The sequence below is a fragment of the Dendrobates tinctorius genome, unplaced genomic scaffold (assembly GCF_039654945.1).
Source record: "Dendrobates tinctorius isolate UK_male_01 unplaced genomic scaffold, ASM3965494v1 ptg000191l, whole genome shotgun sequence".
Classification (NCBI taxonomy): domain Eukaryota; kingdom Metazoa; phylum Chordata; class Amphibia; order Anura; family Dendrobatidae; genus Dendrobates; species Dendrobates tinctorius.
In genome coordinates, this window is record NW_027361858.1 from 10130103 (window position 1) to 10154104 (window position 24002).

Here is a 24002-nt window from a genome sequence, read left to right on the forward strand (position 1 = left end):
GACCCTAACCCTTAACCAAACCATACTTAACCCTAACCCAAACCCTAAACCCTAACTAACCCTAACCCTAACCCTGACACTAACCCTTAACCAAACCATACTTAACCCTAACCCTAACCCTGACCCTAACCCTAACCCTGACCCTAACCCTAACCCTAACCCTAACCCTAACCCTGACCCTAACCCTTAACCAAACCATACTTAACCCTAACCCTGACCCTAACCCTGACCCTAACCCTAACCCTAACCCTGACCCTAACCCTTAACCAAACCATACTTAACCCTAACCCTGACCCTAACCCCAACCCTAACCCTGACCCTAACCCTTAACCAAACCATACTTAACCCTAACCCTGACCCTAACCCTAACCCTAACCCTAACCCTGACCCTAACCCTTAACCAAACCATACTTAGCCCTAACCCTGACCCTAACCCCAACCCTAACCCTGACCCTGACCCTTAACCAAACCATACTTAACCCTAACCCTGACCCTAACCCCAACCCTAACCCTGACCCTGACCCTAACCCTAACCCTAAACCCCTAAATTCCATGGTTAAAAAAAAAAACGCATGTGCAAAAAAACACATACATGAGCATGCCAGTGCGCATGTATGCGCATCCATAGGCTATAATGGCCATTTTTAGCGCAAAACGTGCGCATATGTGCGCATGCGCTTTTTTGCAGGGCCAAAAAATGCAACATGCTGCGTCTGGAAAATCCAAATGCACACCCCAAAAAAACGCAGCGAATGAAAATCGCATACATGCGCTTACCAGCGCGCAGGTATGCGCACCCATGTTAAATATAGGGGAAAAAACGCATGCGCAGGTATGCGTTTTTTTCCAGCGCTAAAAAACGCAAATGTGAAACCAGCCTTATTTCTGTCCTCAAACAAAAGTTTCCTCTGCTCATGAGACTGTTGAAAACTCTCAATAGCTGAAAGTGATCATCAACTGAGGTCCTATTCTGTAATATAGCTATAAATCCAAGAAAACAATTTGCCTCATATTCATGCGTGCTTGAGAAATGAGTGAAGACGTAACTGACCCAAGGTATCTATGAAGATTTTATTGAAGCAGATGATCCAATTGTTATCATGGCATCTAAATTGCGGCCATCCATGTAGCAAACGTTCTCCTCCCATATTCACCTCTAATTCTGATGGTTACATCTCTGGCACTAACCTTGTTTCCAACCAAGAAAAACATGGACTGGAAAGATTATCTCACTAATCCATACCACCACTATCAGTTGTGTCAGAATTTCAATACACGGTAATTGTGTTTGCAAATTTCTGCATTAATGTAGAAATCAAACAATTTTCCAATTATAAAATATTTACTAGTCGCATTGTAAAAACACAAAATCCATCTTTTCTTTACTGTTGCTTAACTTAATAGATCATAAGTTAATTAAAGGTCTATCAACAACAAAACATTCCCAATCCAATGTCTATTAAGAGATAGCAAACTCATCCCATTTTATATTGACCGATGTGACACATGTAGCATTGACTTGAGGAGTAATAAAACGTAAAGGACTTTACCTGTTCTAGTCCTCTGCTTAGTGATCCACGTTGCAATATTTCAACCCAAGGAATCAAGCCAAAAATAGAAAAACCTCAGTAGATCTTTTTTTTCCCCTCTCCAAGTCCCTCCAGACAAACTGTCTCCCAATTCCGTCACTGCGAAACAGATCCACAAACTATTTGGAACATCATTGTAGAGCACGAAGCAGAGCTGAACAAGGAGAGACTAGCTAATGGTACTGTAAATTCTACAAATTCTAGGTCAATACTAAAAAAATGTGTGATTGTGTATCTGGGTGAAGGACAAGGTGAGACCCAACTTCTTTCTTCTTCGCTATTCCTTCTTTCCTGTAGAATAAGGAATCCCTTTCAGTCCAGGTTTAGTGGAGATTGTGCTGCCAGCCCTTGGATTAGGGAGTGTGGGATGATAGCACAGAGGCTGCCTGTGCTGTAATGTCTGGGGTGTGTGGAAAGCTTCTCTCTCTGAATGTGAGTCCCACCTATGTCACTCCCACTCTCTGCTAGTTTTGCTGTGTGTACTCCCAGGCTATGCCTCCACCTCTCCAAAGTCTTATGAATGAAAAGGCTCATAACATTTGTTATCGCTGGCCCATGGGCAATTTAAATTGTGGTGGCACTTTTGAAACACAACATAGCGAGTCTTCTAAGCACTGCACTGCTAGATGTATGTATAGATAGCAACATTTCCTTCAGTCTGTCAATGGGATGCTGAGCAATGTACAGCGTCGGAAAAGGAAAAAAGATATCCAGCTCCACACAAGGATCGATTTCCAAATTTAATCCAATAAAATGCACCAATTTTGGTGGAATTGTGAATATTTTCTATCAAATATAATTCTTTATAATTATACTCTTCTTTCATGAATCTCTAAAATTATATGTGACATCGTTAATGGATGTATGTGATAGGAGACGAGTTTTCATGATCACATGATTCATGTTTATTTGTAATGTCAGCAATTTTTGATAGAATTATGAACAATTTCCATCATATATTTTTTCTATTTTTCTATATATTTTTGTGGTTCATTCTTGTATATTTATGGGCAATATTGATGTAATTTTATTGTTTTTCTTTATTGTATTGTCTAGAACAGGACCTTCCAATCATGTGACTTGTATTAGATTCAGGATTGGTCTCTGCTCCTTTTTAACCTGTGTGTGATTTTGATATGGTAGCTTTGATAAAGATCGCATGTAGCGATCGAAACGCGTAGCTTATGTCGCTCCTGTGTGAGCTGATGCAGCCCTGGAGCTGATTTGTACATCATCTTTATTGGATTAAATTTGGAAATCGATCCTTGTGTGGAGCTGGATATCTTTTTTCCTTTTCCGTTGAACTAACCATTGCAGGATGGTGATCCTTGCTCCCATGGAAGTCGGTGAGCTGGCTTTATGCTTTTGAATGAATGTACAGCGTCGGACTGGAGCACCTTGGGCCCACCAGAGAAAATCATTCTTGGGGCCCACTATGTAGCTACATAGAAATAAATACAAGACCACCAATTGTGTAGTAAATCATGCTAATATCAGGGTATAATATAAGGTAGTACACGTCTTAATTATGTAGCAGGGGTTGGGGTAGAATTATAGAGGGGTAGCCCCTTCATAGAATATAATGTAGCCCCCTCATAGAAAATAATGTAGCCCCCTCATAAAATAATGTAGCCCTTCATAAAATATAATGCAGCCCCCTCTCATAGAATATAATGCAGCACCTCACAAAATATAATGCAACCCACTCATAAGGTATAACGCAGTCCCCTTCATAGAATATAGTGTAGCACCCTCATAGGGTATATTGAAGCCCCCCCTCATACAGTATAATGCAGCCCCACCACAGAATATAATGCAGCCCCCCATAGAGTATACTTTAGCCCCTCATAGGGCATAATGCTGCCCCCCTCATATAGTATGATGTAGCCCCCCAGATTATAATGTAGTCCCTTGAGAGAATAATGCAGCCCCACCATAGAATATAATGCAGCCCCCCATAGAGTATACTGTAGCCCCTTCATATAGTATGATGTAGCCCCCCAGAATATAATGTAGTCCCCTGAGAGAATAATGCAAATATAATGTAGTCCCCTGAGAGAATAATGCAGCCCCACCACAGAATATAATGCAGCCCCCTCATAGAGTATACTGTAGCCCCCTCATATAGTATGATGTAGCTCCCAGAATATAATGTAGTCCCCTGAGAATAATGCAGTCCCCCTCATAAAGTAAAATGCAGCCCCTCTCCACCCCATCATTGTCCTCATAAACACCTCCATCATTGCCTTCTCCCCCACCACCCCTATCATTCTCCTCCACCACCCCCATCACTGCCCATTCCACCACCTCAATCATTGCCTCTTTCCCACCACCATCATTGTCCATTTCATCACCTCCATCATTGCCTCCTCCCACCACCATCATTGCCCATCACCTCCATCATTGCCTCCCCCCACCAATATCATTGTCCTTCCCCACCACTCCTCTCTCTCTCTCTCACACACACACACACACACACAACACTGCATCACTCTCTCATACTTACACACAAAGCACTGCACCACATACATACACGCTGGCACACAGACACACAGCATAGCTCACCTCCCCGTAGCAGCAGCACATTCCGGCAGTCTCTTCCTCGCTGGCAGCTTTCTGTCTGAGACAGCGCGCTGGATGATGACATCATCCAGCTGGGCTGTCTCAGGCAGGAACCAGTGGAGGTGGAGGATGGCACTCTCATCTGCAGACTGCAGTGCACACATAGGCACACTGTACACAGCTCACCGCTTACAAGCCGGCAGTAGCAGCAGGTGATGTGAAAAAGCTGCTGCGCGGCTGCACTGTTCACATCATTTGCATAGCTTACTCGCTGCTGCCGGCTATAGAATAGATTGTGCACCGCTCGGTGCACACTTTGCAGGGCAGAGACTAAAGAAGGAGGCAGGAGCTGGGGCTGGGGCCCACCGGAGGATTCTCCGGTGTCCCGGTGCCTCAGTCCGACCCTGGCAATGTACCACCTTTTTCATTATTAAGGATATGTTACCATCAGCACCAAGATTTCTGTTTTCTGTTCCTTTATAGGCACAGATAGCCAGAATTAATGCCATGGCTGGTCAGAACTGTCTGACCCAAATGGCCCCCAAGTGACTATATTAGGGTGCATTGTAAATATGTTATGGTGTCTGTTATTTTACCTGTTTTTTCGTAATCAACTGAAAGCTGATCACAATGTGTGCTGTAAAAAGACTAATTATGACAAGACTGATGTATTTTGTGCCCCATAAGTGTGAATAGGATCTGTCAAAAATATACTTTTCAGTACGTACACTACAGAATTAATCCAGGTACTCCTGTCTTCCATCACATCATCAAAAAACACTAATGACTAAGTGCTATTGGAAGCTGTGCATGCCTATGCCATCACACTGCCTCCACCATGTTTTACAAAGGATGTGGCGTGCTTTGGATGAGCTTTTCCATGCTTTAATCATACTTTTTTCTTGCCATCATTGTAGTACTGGTTGATCTTAGTTTCATCTGTCCTAAAAATGCTTTTCCAGATATGGGCATGCTTCATTATATGTTTTTTGACAAAGTATAATTTAGCCTTTCTATTTTTATGACTAATAAATTGTCTGCACTTTGTGAACCTACTGTATTTGATCTCATTATATCTTTTCTTTCTGATAGACTGAAACATCTGCTTCCTGAAGATTGTCATTCACTTGGGTGGATGCTATGAATTTGTTTTTTTAAACATGGAAAGAATTCTGCAATCATCCACGACTTTTATCTTCTGTGGATGTCCAAGCCTTTTTGAGTTCCCAAGCTCACCAGTGTGCACTCCTAACATCTTTCTGCTGGATTTATTTTTTTTTCACCTTAATGATGGTGGGTTTCTCTTGCATTAAGAGCTCCTTTGACCGCATGTTGTGGGTTAACAGCAATAGCTTCCAAATGCAAATGCCACACCTGGAATCAGCTCCAGAAATTTACTTTCTTAATTGATGATGGATTAATGAGGGAATTGCCCATGCGGCCCTTTAAAAATATTTTGAAATAAATGTCAAATTACCTTTTTTCCCATTAAAAAAAGGCATCTACATATTAAAGAAAGAGCTTTAATTCCTAAACTCATACTCCAGATAGAATGTGAATACCCTCAAATTAAAGCTGAGAGCCTGCATGTTAACCCCTTTCCTACATTAGACGCACTATTCCATCCATGTGACCTGGGACCTAAGTCCCAAGGATGGAATAGTACGTTTGGCACGATCAACGGCACTCACGGGGGGAAGCGCCGCCTATCGCGGTCGGGTGTCAGCTGATTATCACAGCTGACACCCAGCACTATGTGTCAGGGGTGGTCACAGACTGCCCCTGACACATTAACCCCCGGCACACTGCAATCAAACATGATCGCAGTGTACCGGCGGCATAGGAGAGAAGCGCGCAGGGAGGGGGCTCCCATTGTGCTTCCCTGAGACTCCGGAGCAGCGCGATGTGCTGCGCTACTCTGGGGGCCTCCTTCCCTGCAGGTCCCCGGATCCAATATGGCGGCAGGGACCTTCGGGGGCCTGCAGGGAGCCGGCTTCCTAACTGCCTGCAGAGCGCAGGCATGAGGAAACCTGTGCAGCGCCTGTGTCAGAACACTGATAATAAAAGGAGAGAAAATAAATAAATATAAAAGGAGAGAAAAAGTAAATCACCCACCATTTGTTGACCCTGTGACTGGGTACATCATTGTTTCCCAATGAGTCACCAGCTGGGAGGCCATGACTAGTGTAAATGGCAATATGTATTCACATTTTACTTGTACCCCAGATCTTTTGTATGTGGGTAACATCAATCAACAGAATAAAATTAATGCAAAAAAAACATTTCTGGTGTATATTTCTGGTATAGCAATTGAGAACATGAGACTCCTATAAAATGAACTGTTCAGTCAGTGACAGCCATGTAATCTGTCAATGTCTCAACATACTATACTCCGTAAGTATACATTCTCTTTTATTCATGACTGCAAATGTATGAGTGGCAGTTCAAGCCTACACTGTGTATATTGCACTAAATTGTTAAGTAAGATTTGTATTGCATAGGGTAATGTGTGGCTAAATAAAATCTACATTTCAGAAAAATCAATCTCAATCTGCGCATGAGCTGCCTCTGGCAGCCCTTTTCCAGAAGTCCACCGCAGTGAATGAGATGGAAAGTGCGGGGACTCTGCTGACATTTTCTGCAAGCCCAGAGTCCGGCGCATCTTAGCACCGCTGAACACCCCCTCTTCCCAGCCCAGGACCTTCAGCATCACCCCACTCCTGCTGCCGCCAGCTTCCTACAGCAGTGATCCCCTTCAATGCAAACATTACGGCTGTCTGAATGAAGCCTTAAAAATGTTTATAAAATGGAAAGAGGGAGGCATATCTAAAGAAGAATATAATGCTGTCTGCAGAACCTGCAGGGCACAAATCAGATTATCTAAAGCTGACAATGAATTGAGGCTTGCAAGAGATGTCAAAAGCAATAATAAAGGATTTGGGGATATGTCAAAAGTAAAAGGAAAGTCAAAGATGCTATAGGATTTTTACAGGATGAAAATGATGAATTGGTAAGACAGGATGTTGAGAAGGCCGAACTTTTAAATTCCTATTTTGCATGTGTTTTCTCTCAGAAAGGAAATGTAACATCAACTGTTCTTCACTGTCCTATTAAGGGAATAGAAGTATCCAGGATATCTATAAACAGAAGGATAGTGAGGAAACACTTAGCTAACCTAAATGAATTCAAGTCTCCAGGTCCAGAAGAATTACACCCCAGAGTACTGAAGGAGATAGCAGAAGAAATTTTTGAACCCCTCTCCATAATCTTTGAAAATTCTTGGAGAACAGGAGAAATCCCAGAAGACTGGAGAAGAGCAAATGTTGTTCCTATCTTCAAAAAGGGGAAGAAGGTGGACCCAGGCAACTATAGGCTGGTGAATATGACTTCTATACCAGGAAAGATCTTCGAACAAATTATTAAACAACATGTATGTCAGTACCTGGATAAGAATGAAGTGATTAAACAGAGTCAGCATGGGTTTGTAACTAATAAGTCATGTCAGACTAACTTAATTTCCTTCTATGACGGAATCACTGATTGGGTGGATCAAGGAAATGCTGTAGATATAGTATATCTTGACTTCAGCAAAGCATTTGACAAAGTATCTCATACAATCCTTATTGAAAAAATAACTAAGTATGGAATGAACAAGGCAACTGTTAGTTGGATTCATAACTGGCTTAGTGATCAGACCCAAAGAGTGGTCGTAAATGGCTACACATCCAGTTGGAAGAATGTCTTAAGTGGGGTACCACAGGGCTCTGTCCTGGGCCCTGTATTGTTCAACATCTTTATCAACGATTTAGATGAAGGAATTGAGGGTAAACTGATTAAATTTGCTGATGACACAAAGCTAGGAGGGATAGCTAATACTAGAGAAGAGAGAGAGAGGATTTAAAAAGATATAAATAAACTGGAGAAGTGGGCAGCAACTAACAGAATGGTTTTTAACAGGGAAAAATGCAAAGTACTACATCTGGGCAATAAAAATGAAAAAAGCATATACAGAATGGGAGGAATAGGGCTAAGCAACAGCACATGTGAAAAAGACTTGGGTATACTAATAGATCACAGACTGAATATGAGTCAACAGTGTGATGCAGCAGCAAAAAAGGCAAATGCAATTCTAGGATGTATTAACAGAAGCATACAGTCTAGATCATGTGAAGTCATTATTTCCCTCTACTCCTCTTTGGTCAGACCTCATCTGGAATATTGAGTCCAGTTTTGGCTACCACATTTTAAAAAAGACATCAACAAACTGGAGCAAGTTCAGAAAAGAGCGACCAGAATGGTGACCGGTCTGCAAACCCTGTCTTATGAGGAAAGGTTGCAGGATTTGGGAATGTTTAGTTTGCAAAAGAGAAGACTGAGAGGAGACTTAATAGCTGTCTACAAATATCTAAAGGGCTGTCACATTGTAGAAGGATCAACTTTATTCTCATTTGCACAAGGAAAGACTAGAAGCAATGGGATGAAACTGAATGGGAGGAGACACAGATTAGATATTAGAAAAAACTTTTTGACAGTTAGAGTGATCAATGAGTGGAACAAGCTGCCACAAGAAGTGGTGAGTTCTCCTTCAATGGAAGTCTTCAAACAGAGGCTGGACAGACATCTGACTGGGATGATTTAGCGAATCCTGCTTTGAGCAGGGGGTTGGACCAGATGGCCCAGGAGGTCCCTTCCAACTCTACAATTCTATGATTGTATGAGTGACTAAACTATTTTTTATTTATCATCCTCCAGGCATTGTAAAGTTATGTTTTTTTGTAATATACTTTCTTTACTTCTTTCTCTCCCAAACACTATGCAGCAGTCCTATTTCAATGCAAGGGCTTGCTCCTTTAGTAGTTCCTTTCATCCGTTGCTCAGCAAGTGTCAGCCACAATATTCACTTTCACTGTCTGAATACAAAATTTGAACACAGATAGGCTTAGAAATTTCCCTACACAAAGGTAATGAAGTACAGTATGTTACAAAAAAAATCATAACTTTGCAATGTCTGGAAGACAAAAATAATAATAGTAAAATAATAATAATAATAATAGTTACTCTTTAACTGGCATTTAGAATCCATTCAAATGTCTATCTGTAGGAAAATAATACTGGTATTTTTGTTTTATCTACTGTGATTTTATCATTATCATGATGCATCATCATTCTATAGCTTTTTCACTCAAAAGACCAACTGATTGGGGATTGTGAGTCCCAATGGGGACAGTGATGATAATGTCTGTAAAGTTCTGCGGAATATGATGGTGCCATATAAGCAAAGCATAATAATAATGATAGTTTATATCACCCGTAGACAGTTTCTATAACTGATGTTCCAAAAATATATAAACAATCTCTCAAGTTTGCAGAAATTCAATAGGAAAAGCGGTTGTCCTGATGCATAATATAATATTCTCTGGAAATGTGTGCAATACTTGAAAGAATGATTAAAGCCTTTTACACTTCATTACAATTTGGAATGAAAACATGCTGTTTTGTGGTATCGGTCAAGTTTTAGCATGTTTAACCCCTTAAAAAAGCCAATTTTAACCTCTAAAATATAGGGATTTTTTTTTCTTTATGCCTCACTGCGTTCTGACAGTCCTAAGTTTTATAACTCTCTCTTTTCATATGGAGCGCTCCTCAGGGCCGTGGGGTACTCGGTACCGGGCCGGACGGTTCGTAAAGAGGAATGTCACGGCAGCAGTGGCTCGGTCCGTGGCCCAGGGCGTCCAGTAAAATTAATAAATGATGATGATGATGGGGTACTTTGTAGAGGAAATATTTTGTTGCGCTGTGGGGAAGGCGACTTGACGGACAGACTTGACTCGTAGTAGGAGGGGACAGTATGTGCACTAGAGACGGAGATTGACAGGTAAGGCCACATTCACACTTCAGGCTTTCGGTATCCGGCATGGTGCCATGAAAAACCGGACTGCCGGATCCGGCGCCTGTTATGACCAGATCCGGCTTTTTCCCCGTGCTGTTTCATTGCTGCTGCATTGCGCCGGATGGCAATGTGGCGAGTCCGTTTCTTTCCGGATCCGGAGAAAATAGCCGGTCCGGTGTCTGAAAAAAACTTTGCATGCAACGTTTTTTCCCAACGCCGGACCGGTTTTTCGCACTGCGCATGCCCGGAAACCTTCTCTGCCTCCTGGCAGAAAGAAGGATCTGGTGTCTGCGTTTGCGGCCGGATCCGGTAGTCCAGTTTTTCGCCGCACCATGCCGGATACCGAAAGCCTGAAGTGTGAAAGCGGCCTTAGAAGGGTGACAGCTGAGAAAGGAGGATAGGAGAGTGCAGTACCGAGAAATGACCACAAGATGGCAGGGGAGAGTAGTTTTGGACTTTACAACGTCTTATGGCTCGAAAAATGCACAGTCATGGGGGGCGGGGAGATAGGAGCCCGGGAGGGTAATTCCCCTCTAAGGGAGGGGATAAATAGAAGAAGGCGGGGCTCGAGTGGAGTCAGTCCCAGGAGGAGCTCGACAGAAGACTTGGAATGGAAGTCAGAAACGGAGAAGAGCTTGACCGGGGGACTGACGAGAGAAGACAGTCGGGTGGTGGCCCTGACACGACGTACCGCAGGAGAGACGAGCCGGTGGGTCGGACACCACATACCGCAGGACAGGCAAGGTGACATGCCGCAGGACAAGTGAGGCCCCGGGAGTACCGACTGGACGACGACTTCGGACAGGTGAAGCGCTGGGGGTAGATTGGTCTAGGACAGCACCCAGTGAAAGATCCATGAGGTGCATTACTGTGACTGGAACGAAGGCACAGGTACCCGGGCATGGAGATAGTGTGAAGAAACTGCGGTGCGTGTTTGGTGGTCGTCAGGAGAACGACAAAATAAACCTAGAACTGTTAAAACTGGATTCTGTCTCCGCCTCGTCCTTACGTCATCTGGTGTCCGTGTCATCTGGTCGTGGTAAGCAGTGGTCCACCCCCCTATCCCGGCCCCTACCACATTTGATGTAGTCAGCAGGATCGCCACCGCTAACACGACACCTTCCGCGGCAGGCCTGCGTTTGAGGAACGTAGAAGGACATGGACTGTTCCTTTGTGGATTACAAGTGCCTGTGGATTACAAACACCTGTGGATTACAAATCGCTGACCTGCGGATTACAAATTGGGGATGCTGTTTCAGATCTGCGTTGCCAACAGAGGATCCAAAGCGGCACCAGATTCCCTCCAATATGTCGGTGGTACTCCAGCGCTGGGAAGAGTCCCGGGCATTTGCAGTCGTTTTGGACGGACTGGGGCCCCCTCCAATGTACCCCTGGGGGGACCGGTGGGTGTCTGGAGGCCGCCGCCCCCCATACTGGACCCGGGCAACTGGGTGGAGAAGTCGTCCACCGTCCCACCCAGGGGCGGGAGTGGCCAGGAAGAGAAGGCTGGCTGCAGCTGCTTGGCGCCATTCAACTGTTGCCCACCAGATGGGATGCGACGCTGCAGTTGCCATGGCCTCGGACGCCTGGAGTGGCAATGGCGTTGGGAGATCGAGTCTCGCTGTGAGACCAGCTTCTTGGAGTCACGGACAGTCCTCCAGACTTCGGGCGGAGAAGAGGAGCGACGGCAGGCCCCACGGGAGCGGCCGCCGAAGACACCACCGGGGAGCCTCCCCGTGGGATCCCCGAGCCTGGGGGCTGGCCCTGCCTGACGGCGGGGTGAAGAACGGAGGCTGCAGGAGGAGCTGCTGGATAACGGATTGCAGGCCGCGGCGCCGGGGAAGGTGAGAGTTCCCCCGGCTCTGCTGGCAGCTCCGCAAGCGGCCCCCCACCACTTGGCAGCAGCGCGCGGCCTCCTGTGCTCCTGGAAGCCCGGCGGCGGAGGCCTCTGCGGCCTCCGCCTGGCTGATCGATGCCCCTGCTCCTGTCCTCGAGCCACCCCACCCGGCGGCGCAATGTCCGGTGTCGCCGGCGCAGAACCATCACGTCCCCGAACCACCCCGCCCGGCGGCGCCACGTCCAGTGTCGCCGGTGCGGAGCCAGCCCGCGGCCGACGCTGCTGTGGTCCACCTGTCAGCGGCGGCCCCGTCCTTGAAGCCAGCCGCTACTCTGGCCCCGTCTACTACTCTGGCTGTGGCCTGCCCCGCGGCTGCATCTGTGTCATCACCGGAGTCCGCCACGGCCTGCTTGTCGTGCTCTGCGGCCTATTCATCAGGAACTACGGCTGCCACTACCCGCCACCCAGCCCCAACGGCTGCCGAGCTGCCGATATCTGTGGCCGCTTCTGCCCCGCTCTCAACCCCGGCGTGTCCCTCCCATCGGACTCCGGGGCCTACACCGGACCCTCCGTTTGGGTCATGGAGGTCATCCGGAATAAAAAGGCCAGGGAGCAGGACGTCTGGAACCTGCTCCATGAGAGAGGGGAGGCTGGCATGGCGGCGGCACGATCTATGGGACAGCTCGTATATACTAACTTGGCTAAAGGATACGGGTTCATCCGAGACCTCGCAACCGGCCAAAAGGTGTATATTAACGTGACTTCCATCCGTCATGGCCGGGCTTTGTGAGAGGGAGACATGGTGTCATACTACAAGGAATACTGTCCCCGCGGCTACTATGTGGTAGCCGTAATCGCTGAAACCGAAGCTCACGAGCCCCCTTAGAAAGGACCCCTAAAGACACTCCCTGCATCCTGGGAGCTCCACGGCTGTGGGGCCCCTTCCTACCGGCCACCAGGAGATGGCTTGGACTGTCGGGTTTTCGCTGCACCGTTGTGAAGACCACGAGGACAGTTTTCGTCCAGGTTGAAAGAAAATGTTTTTTATATCCCTAAGTTTGTGTTTCCTGACATAGCGGGGATGCGTAAATGGAGTACTAATGTTAAAGGGAGGGGGAGTCTTTATTTTAAGAATGCTGTACGGAAAATATGTTAACGTATTTTGGAAAAAGAAGAGAGAGAAAAAGGGGTAACTCCCCATGTTATTAAAGTAAGAGTAGTAGTATGGTAAGAGTTGAGTTAGTGAGTAATATGTTTGGAAAAAAGGTGTATGTAACAGGTTCCGGGTACGAGGTGAATGTGATGAAGACGCCGACCATGACTCCTTTTTTAGGTGAAGGATAAAGTGACGAAGGACAAGGAACCAGGCAGTGGTCCTTCAGTCAGGTCCCCAAAACCACGGACACCCCAAACGGACAGGCGGGCACCAATGGTGACCTGGTAGGCAAGGGGCCTTGGTCATGGCATTCCAGTTGATTGAAGGTAACAGAAGGGGAGAGCAGTGGGAGGTACACGCCATAGAGCAGTCCGGGTGGACCTCGCCAACCTGAAGGAAGTTGTCATGTGGCGTGCGCACCGGCGAGTAGCAGAAGGCTGCTCGGAGCATGGTGCTCCCGGTTTGGTTCGGCCCCCGTGGGTTGGCGGGTGTGGCCCAACGACCGGTCCGACAACAGACTGTGGGTAAGATTCAGAACGACGTAGGCAGGGAGTACGATTGTCGGGATGACAGTGGACAAAGGGAGTGGGAGTTTGGGGAAGGTGACTTGACGGACAGACTTGACTGGTATTAGGAGGGGACGTATGTGCACTAGAGACGGAGATTGACAGGTTAGAAGGGTGACAGCTGAGAAAGGGGGATAGGAGAGTGCAGTACCGAGAAATGACCACAAGATGGCAGGGGAGAGTAGTTTTGGACTTTACAATGGCTTATGGCTCGAGAAATGCACAGTCAAAGGGGGCGGGGAGATAAGAGCCCGGGAGGGAAATTCCCCTGTAAGGGAGGGGATAAATAGAGCTCTACAGAAGACTTGGAACAGAAGTCAGAAACGGAGAAGAGCTTGACCGGGGGACTGACGGGAGAAGACAGTCAGGGGGGTGGCCCTGACACGACGTATCACAGGACAGACAAGGCGGTGGGTCGGACACGACGTACCGCAGGACAGGCAAGGTGACGTGCAGCAGGACAAGTGAGGCCCCGGGAGTACCGACTGGACGACGACCTCAGACAGGTGAAGCGCTGGGGGTAGATTGGTCTAGGACAGCCCCCAGTGAAAGATCCGCGAGGTGCTTTACTGTGACTGGAACGAAGGCACAGGTTCCCGGGCCTGGAGATAGAGTGAAGAAACTGCTGTGCGTGTTTGGTGGTCTGGAGGACGACAAAATAAACCTGGAACTGGATTCTGTCTCTGCCTCGTGCTTACGTCATCTGGTGTCCGTGTCATCTGGTCGTGGTAAGCAGTGGTCCACCCCCCTATCCCGGCCCCTACCACAGCGCCACCCGTGGTATTCGGCAAGGGTAGCAGACGCTGCAATGCAGATCCTCTGGGATGGTGTTAGGGCAGCAAAGATGGTTAAGCTCTACATGGGTAGAGCTGTGTCCCAGGGCAGTTAAGATGTTAAAAGCGATGAGAGTGGCTGTTGTGGTGAGTGCGGTGCAGGGCAGGTGAGACGTAAATGACTCAGATGACACAGCAGGGTGCAGTTTCCAATATTTTACTCACAGTTCACTTGTGCACAGTTGCCCGCTTAGTGCCGCGTCCTCCTGGTGAGGGGTTCAGAAAACTCCCAGATAGATTGGGATACGCCTTTCCAGGATTCCCTTCTGTGTGCTTCCCTCCTGGCCGTCTCACTGCGCTGGTTTCCGCTCACCTGCCCAGCACCTTCATAAACAGTGTCCCCAAGCCAGCAGCTGTGGACCTTTTCGGGCGACGTCCTCTGAGTCCCCTTCCTCCTACATAACTGCCTTTTTAGTGTATGAATGTGGTTGTGGCTGAGCTACGTACAGCTACCCCAGCCCCTGGCTTTCTAGCTGAGTCTTGCAGTCCTCCACTAGTCTTAGGGGCCGGCTTCCTCACTGCAACCTGGTCCCTTCACTTCTGGATACGGGCCCCATAGGTGGCCTCCACACTTCCCGTACCCCAAGGACCCCTTCTGTCCTCCCAGGAGCTTCCTTTAGGCTCCACTCACAACTCTCTCTCTAGCTCTTCTTACTGCAGTCCTTCTCCTTCTCCTTACCAACTCTCCTCAGACCCTGTCAGCCCTCACTCCTTCTATCACACCCCTCTGACTGACTGACTCTTTCCAGAACAATCTTCTTACCTCAGCATTAACTCCTCCCACCAACTGTCACTCCCTTATGCTTCACCCCTTCTTTACCTTCCCCACTCATTCCCCAACACCCTTTCCTAGACAGCCTGGGATGAGGCCATCTTCCCTAAGGGTACACCCAGATGCCATGACTGAACTGGTGTGTGGTCCCTCCTTACCTGAGAGTGGGATACCACACCTCTGGATGAGGTACAGTATCTCTGTGGCAACTGGACCCTTAGGGGCGCCACACATACATATGCAAGGAATTTGATTTTCTTGGAATAAGTAGTATTATTTGCTGTTACAATTATAAAGTACATATATTTTTATTACACAAAAGAAGAACATAAACCACACCTCCAAGAAACTATACACTGATCTAATGCCGCTAGACCAAAGTTTATATATAAATGAACATGAGGTTCTTAGTTTAACATTCTGAACAGACTCTATGTAGCCCACTGCATGTCACATAGCACCAACACAAAATGAAAGGAGTCCCCATCGCCACCACGGATGTTTTTTTTGAGATGGGGTTCATGCTCTTTTTTGGTGTATAGCATGTTCTTAGTTTAACATTCTGATCAGACTGTTTGAAGCCCACTGCCACATCACAGTCTGATCAGAATGCTAAGCTAAGAACATGCTATACACCAAAAAAAAGAGCATGAACCGCACCTCCAAAAAACCATCTGTGTGTAAGGATTCCAGACTTTCCTTTGTGCCTGTTTGCCCTGATTCAAGATGGAATCTTGTATCTTGCCCTGCCATGGAACTTCCTGTCTGTCCTGATTATTTAAGTCCAGGTCATGTGCTCCTGTTTGCCTGAGTATTTTGTTGCTGTTGGCTCCTGATCTCCTGCTGTATGTTCTGCTGGTGGACTCCCTGCTGCTGATGCTCATTACTCGGTGCTCTGCCTCTCCTCGTTCTGCAGCCTACAGTCTTCTGTGCGTCTCCCTGATGCTGTCTGTGCTTAACTACGTCCTGGACTTCTAGTTGGAGCTATTCGCCCCAGGAACTGCTGTGGCCTGTAAGGAATCCTGACGTCATCTTCTCCTCTAGGTCTGTGTTTGTGTGGGCTGCTGTGCAGGACTTGTGCGGAACTTACAGCATGAGTGACCTTCTCTTGTTAATGCCACTTCTGTGACACCGGAAGGTAAATATACCCCGATTTTTTTATTTTTTTTAGCATTTTAACATTCTATCTTTTACTATTTATGCCGCATAGGCGGCCTCAATAGTAAAAAGCTGCTCACACTTGTCAAACACTATGTTTGACGAGTGTGACCAACCTGTCAATCACTTTCCAAGCGATGCTTCAAATCGCTTGGAAAGTGCTTGAGAAAATCGCGGCAAAATCACGAACATAATCGCTTTACAAATCGCTGTGAAATCGCGCGGGAAAAAAACGCGTGATTTCTGGGAAGTAGTCCGGTTTTTAGTGTCCAGAATAAAAAGCTATGTGGGTCCATAGCCTTAATGTTAAAAAACAAAAAAAACACACAGTGCACAGCACGCTGTATCTTACGGATCGCAGCCGAGAAAATCACATACAGTCCAGAACCGCTGTCGTGAGCGATGGCACCGCCGTATATGCTGAGGTGCCAGGCTTTAGGCTCCGCTGGCTCTTTGTTGCCTCACACAGAAAGTGCTCTGCACAAGCCTCCTGCTTGGTCTGTTTCCAAGCCAACACTGACCCATCCAAAACCCTATACTGCAGGGTTTAAACAGGAATCTGTGGCCATGGCCACTTGTAAGACCCGACCCTGGAGTGGAGTGACCCACCCCACTACCATTCTATAGATCACTCCAAAAATAAAAGCCCATACCGGGTTTTTACTGAATAATGCCTTGGCCAAATAACCTGACCAGGTCCATGCTCACTCTAGCGGGTCTAATAGGCCTCCGTCCTCATCCTGGGGGACACATAGCGACCATCGCATATGACACCAGTCACTGCCTCACACATGCTTTCTTCTGGACTCCTACATTTAGTGCCTTGCACACACTTGAGTTATATTACTGTTGGTCTGGTTATATTAGCGGTCGTGCCCCGCTCTTCAGTTACTCTGGACATTTCTATTTTGAGCTGTGTTTTCATTACAATAGCAGGAAGTGCTCTGTTACTTTTGCTTTACTTGCATCATTCCATATTGTCGTGTTGTTTCATTACTATTGAAGGAAGTGCCCTGTTAGTTGTGTTCCACTTGTTAAATATACTTATTTGCATCAACTTTGGTCTCAGTGTCATATTATCCCATGCAATCAGATCCCGTAGTACCCATATAATTGTTACACCATGGGGGCGATGTGTGGTTTTGTGCTAGATTGTGCGGTTTGAAGACACCGGGCCTTCTGCCCTGCTGGTGCATTGCCACTGTGGCGGTGGTCAGCGTGCGGCTCCACTCCTTTAAGGCGGTAGGGACCTACAGCGAGGTTTGCTGTGACGTGGCAGTGGGCTTCATACAGTCTGATCAGAATGTTAAACTAAGAACCTAATGTTCAGTTATATACTGCTCAGAAAAATAAAGGGAACACTATTCCATTAACAGCAGGCTGTTTGTGTTCCCTTTATTTCTTTGAGCAGTATATATAAAAAAAAAAAAAATTTCAAAAGACAAAAAAAGTGACGGCACTCACCATTCTGTCGTGAAAATTCTTTATTATTTAAAAGGCATTGGCACGGGAGGAACGTACAGAGAGTGGACAACGGCCGTTTCGCGCACTTGCGCTTCAACGGGACCGGTTGAAGCGCAAGTGCATGAAACGGCCATTGTCCACTCTCTGTACGTTCCTCCCATGCCAATGCCTTTTAATTAATAAAGAATTTTTATGACAGAATGGTGAGTGCCATCACAATTTTTTCTCTTTTGTACAAAATCAGATTACATGCTTGCTTTTCTGGATTGAGCACCAGTTCTGACGGTGTTTTGGCAGTCGGTCCAGGTGTGTGATTTTCAACTTGAATAGCAGTCATGGAACTGCTTTTGGGTTAAGGAACAGTGCCGAATCTTCTGTCTCTCTTATGTATATATAAATGTTTGCCTAGCGGCATTAGATATAATTTTTGGAGGTGTGGTTCATGGTCTTTTTTGGTGTATAGCATTTTCTTTCCCCTTTCTTGGACCAGCACTTCTCCCATTTGGCACAGGTGATTTTAATTAGCAGGAGACTGCAAAGTAAGCGGTCTACATTTCTGCTCTCACTGAAGAGCTTGATGAGGTGAGTTTCATTGCGCCCCACATTTGGTGTTGGTGCTGTGTGGCGGCTATTGTTGCTATGGTTCTCTGCTGGTGGGGCGGCGCGGTCTGGAGTTATGGGGCCTCTTTCATGCAGCATGGGTGCAGTAAGATAGCAGGCCGTCTGCCCTGCCATTGCATTTCCGCTGTGGCGGTGGTCAGTGAGTGGCTTCGCTCCGTGGGGGCGATGGGGACTCGTTTCATTTGGTGTTATGCTGTTGTTGCAGTAGTTTTGTGCTGGTGGGGCGGCGCGGTCTGAAAATACTGGGCCCTCTGCCCTGACGATGCATTGCCACTGTGGCAGTGGTCGGCACGCAGCTCCACTCCATTAGGACATTATAGACCCACTATGAGGTTTGCCATGACATGGCAGTGGGTTTCATACAGTCTGATCAGAATGTTAAACTAAGATCCTCATGTTCAGTTATATATAGATTTTTGCCTAGCGGCATTAGATCAACGTATAATTTTTAGAGGTGCGGTTCACGCTCTTTTTTTTTTTGTATATATTTTTAGTCCCTCCTGCATATGCATGAGTCTTTCCATTCTCTTCTATGGGAGAAATTAGAGTGGTTGTGGTATGCACATCTATTAACCATTTAAGGCATAACTTATGTTGTGTAACAAAATAAATAATTTAGGAGTTGATCATCTTTTCGGGATAACAATATTAACGATTGCTCAAGTATATGCACTCAGAATTAGGGATAATGGGACAGGGTTAATGGATTAAGGTTTGATGTCTGTGCCCCACTGAATAGCTGAATCAGAACGTACAACCAGCAAAACGTTAGAAGGTTCTGCTTTTGCCACCCATCTAGATCCTCTTACCACTCCGGCTTTGTTTCCTTATCTTAGAGTGCATTGAGCCGTCCGTATATATTGGCATGAAATCGGAGAGCAATGGACCGGCCGCAAGCCTCTATACCCAGTGTGACAGCTTCATATACTGCTATGCTGACCAGTGGTCAAATAAAGCTGCAGAATCTCTGAGCTGGCAGAACTTAACATTGAACAGAACAAGCAGGTAGTTACGAATTAGCGCCATAAGAAAAAAATACAACCACTTAAACTTTATCATTTTAAGATCTCAGGGTCTACACTGCTAAGATTTATGTAATGGTAAATTTATGTGCAGCTGCGCATAGCCGAGTTCAGCGCTCTCAATTAAGGTCTCACAATTAGCAGTTCTGGTCTTTCGCACGTACACTGCAACCTTGCAAACATAGCATCATTGTTGTCTCTATTATTAACCCCTGCACATCGTGTTCATCTTTCCTATCTGCCTCTAACAGCCGTGAGAGCCCGTAATTACACTAAGTGGGCACGGAGGGACTCCTGCACTGTCTATGCAGAGCCACTGATTGAGTTCAGGCAGCGCCCGATTGAGCGCTGTCAGTCAAGATTTGATTAAGTGCTCTGTATACAATTTGAGGATAGCGCAACAATGCACTGAGCCCTTGTTCACACCAGGGGTGCACCAAAACCCCATCATTTGCATACTTTTTTTTTATTTTAGCTAAACAAAACCACCACTATCTATATTAAAGGTATGATTTTTATAGGGGTCAAGAACTCTGCACACCTGTATAAATGGTTCAATTAGTATTTTGATGGTGATAGACTCCTTTTAATCCATCTGTCTCTGGATATATCACACTTTTGTTATCACTACTTGGTAAGCTGTACAAGAAAAATTAAGAAACAATATTAGAGACAACCCAAGATTCTTGTTCCATGACGGTGACATCACCATCAAATAGGCTGATAAGGGTGGTGCTGTCATTGTCATGGATACAATTAAATATATGGCTGAAATTAGACATCAGTTGAATGGTCCAGATGTTTATGAAAAAATTGATAGTGACCCTAAGTTCAAGATAAGCAAAATGATTAAAAACCTTTTGAATGCAGCATTGGTTCAAGAAATAAATGATGAGAATCTTTATAAATATTTGCTGGTCGAAAATCCAGTAACACCTGTTATTTATGTTCTCCCAAAAATTCATAAATGTTTACAAAATCCTCCTGGATGTCCAATTGTCGCAGGGAGTAACTCAATTTTCAGTCATCTAGAGATCATTTTAGACAGAGTTTTGGGTCCATTGGCAAGAGAAACTGCCTCTTTTATATTAGATACTACTGATTTGCTATGCAAATTGGATAAAGTTAAAATAGGGAATCTCATTTTGGCATCATTTGATGTGATATCCCTTTACACTTCTATAAATCATGAAGTTGGGCTCAGAGCGGTATGTAGAAGTTTGGAAAAAACATCTTACACTCCAGCAATGGTTTTGTTTATCTTGGATCTTTTAAATGTTGCTTTACGCAATAACTATTTCTTATTTGGAGATGAGTTTTATAAACAATGTAGAGGTATTGCGATGGGCGCCAATATGGTGCCCTCTTATGCACATTTAACTATGGCAGCCATGGAGGAAGACCTTGTTTATGTGTCCCACCACTTTTGGCATTTGCTGAGGTGGTGGCGGTACATAGACGATGTCTTCCTCCTTTGGACGGGTTCTTTTGACGAACTGGATGAGTTTCATAGTTTTTTGTATGGTTTAAATAGAGATATTCAGTTTACATTGATATCCTCCACTACTGAATTACAATTTCTAGATGTATCGGTTAAATTGGATAGCAATCATTTCTTGACTGAGGTATTTGTCAAAACTACAGATAAAAGTAATCTTTTGAGGTATGATAGCCATCATCCTTGCAGAATTGTGGAGTCATTACCTTATAGTCAGTTCCTTCGGGTTAGAAGAATTGTGTTAGGGATGGCGAAACGCACTACATAATAAATAATAATAAGTGCGTTCGCCGCCCGGGGTCCACTGTGCTGAAGGTGCTATACTGCTGCTATGTAATGGCAGACGCACTATATGGCGGTATAACGCACATGGGTTGAACATCACCTGGAGTGCACTGGGCGATCTCTGTTCCTTCACAGAAGCGCCGAGGCGTTAAGTACAAAGGCCGAGCCTGTTGACGTCACAGGACTCAGTGGAATGCATGCACAGTATATGGTCACAGGACCTGGGGCCAAGACACAGGGTCCGCGTCCTTCTAGACCTACCATGTGTGCGGTGTCGCAACAGCGGTCGCCAATGAGTGCTGCTGACTGCAGCGCGGTGACAGACACTGCCGCTATACAACAAAGCCTGGAAGCAGGCGCACTGTCGGATGCTAGCACTGTGGAGGATGCATATTGTGGCCTATAGCTTGCCACTGACTGGCACTGACTATCACTAGTTCCCTATCCACACACGTAATATCAGAGGGAAGGGGAATCTTAATGAGTCATTTGCAAGTCCATACATCCGTCATCATTCACATAGTTAGCAACTAGAGTCTATACTAGAGCATGGCCGAGCGGCCATGCAAACCTTTTATAGTCGGGACCTTCCAGAAGCTTCCAGATCCCTGAGATGGACCAATCAGATCTGGAGAAGGACCTGAGCATGTGACTCCCGATCTCCAATGAGAGATCATCTCGTGAACATGCTCAGTGGAGTGACGGAAGGACTTAGCCTCTGGAGTGGCTTGCTGCTGAGCAGTCTGAGTTGCCATTGCTGGCCCAGAGGTGGCAGCAACAGCCAGACCCACAGAGCTGGTCTGAGCAGAGCATAAGGAACGACGACGAGGCTGCTGAGCAAGGTCCTCTGCAGTCGATGGAGAATGGGAGACCGCAGAATGTAAGGCTCTGTATTCCTGCTGTGCCGCTGCAGGAACCCGACGCCTAACAGATTGTTAATGATGAGGAGAATTTTGATGCTTCATTGGAAAATATGAGTCAAAAATTTGAAGAGAGGAAGTATCCTAAGAGTCTTTTAGATAAATTAAAAGATAAAGTAAGTAATCAGAGATGTGACAGACTCTTACATAAAAGTAGAGAACAGATTAAAACAATGGACAGGATACCCATGATAACCACTTTTTGTAATGAAAGTAAATTTATTACAGAAATAGTGAAGAGACATTGGCCAATGTTAGGTAAATGTTTGCCTCATGTCAAAGAATATAGTGCACCTCCATTAATTTCATTTAAGAGAGCAAAAAACATAAGGAATAAATTAATTTGTGCAGATGTAGGCACATTAAAAACCTCTGTACAAACATCTTTAACAGGTGTGGTTAGAACAGGTCGTTATCCTTGTCTAAGTTGTGTCAACTGTTCATATATGATCATGGGTGATAGTTTTAAACACCCAACTATGCAAGAGATTTATTCAATTAAGCATTTATCTACCTGTACATCTGATTATATTATTTATTGGAATGTCCCTGTAATCTTTTATATGTAGGGGAGACAATATATGTCATTTGAAAACCAGATTTAATCAGCATCGGTAAACGATTCGGAAAAAAATATTACATTTGCCTGTACCCAAGCATTTTACTAAACAGAAACATTCAAAAAGAGATTTGAGATTTAGGATCATTGACCACATCCCTCCATTAAGGAGGGGTGGTAATAGGGTTAAATTGCTGAAAATTTGTGAGTTGGAATGGATTAGTAGATTAAACCTTATGGTTTCAACATTGATTTTAATTGATTGTGGTTTGCCTGCTATGGCCAAATTTGTGTTTTTCTTGTTTTATTTTAAGCCGTGTTGTTTTGGTAACCAATTTTTTCTTTTTTTCTTCTTTTTTTCTTCTTTTTTATAGATCATGTTGTACCAGAAGTTGTCATGTGTACATGACTCATTCCATTCATTTGAAAAAAAAAATAAAGATATAAAAAACTACTTTTGGAAAATTTCGGATGCTGATGTATAAAAATTTGTTTCTATTTTTTATTATTTTTGTAATGTGTTTTGATTTTTAAAGTGACTGAGGTGTTGGAAATTCTGGTGTTATATATGATAACTAGATATGTGCATTTGGATTGACATTTGGGGGCTGTGCTCCATATAGGGGTACTTCAATCCTTACAGTTATGGCCAAAAGTATTGACACCCCTGCAATTCTGTCAGATAATACTCAGTTTCTTCCTGAAAATGGTTGCAAACACAAATTCTTTGGTATTATTATCTTCATTTAATTTGTCTTAAATGAAAAAAACACATAAGAGAATGAAGCAAAAAGCAAAACATTGATCATTTCACAAAACTCCAAAAATGGGCCAGATAAAAGTATTGGCACCCTCAGCCTAATACCTTTAGCCAAAATAACTGCGACCAACCGCTTCCAGTAACCATCAATGAGTTTCTTACAATGCTCTGCTGGAATTTTAGACCTTTCTTCTTTGGCAAACTGCTCCAGGTCCCTGATATTTGAAGGGTGCCTTCTCCAAACTGCCATTTTTAGATCTCTCCACAGGTGTTCTATGGGATTCAGGTCTGGACTCATTGCTGGCTACCTTAGAAGTCTCCAGTGCTTTCTCTCAAACCATTTTCTAGTGCTTTTTGAAGTGTGTTTTGGGTCATTGTCCTGCTGGAAGACCCATTACCTCTGAGGGAGACCCAGCTTTCTCACACTGGGCCCTACATTATGCTGCAAAATTTGTTGGTAGTCTTCTGACTTCACAATGCCATGCACACGGTCAAGCAGTCCAGTGCCAG

At 45.2% G+C, this 24002-nt stretch overlaps 1 protein-coding gene across 1 annotated transcript in view; it reads right to left on the reverse strand.

Moving 5' to 3' along the window:
• LPAR1 (lysophosphatidic acid receptor 1) overlaps nt 1-1978 on the reverse strand; it is a 273989-nt gene extending 272011 nt beyond the window's left edge. Inside the window, exon 1 of the mRNA XM_073552441.1 lies at nt 1551-1978. The gene's annotated coding sequence lies outside the window, so the exon portion shown is untranslated. The remainder of the gene's footprint in view (nt 1-1550) is intronic.
• Nucleotides 1979-24002: the final 22024 nt, after the last annotated feature.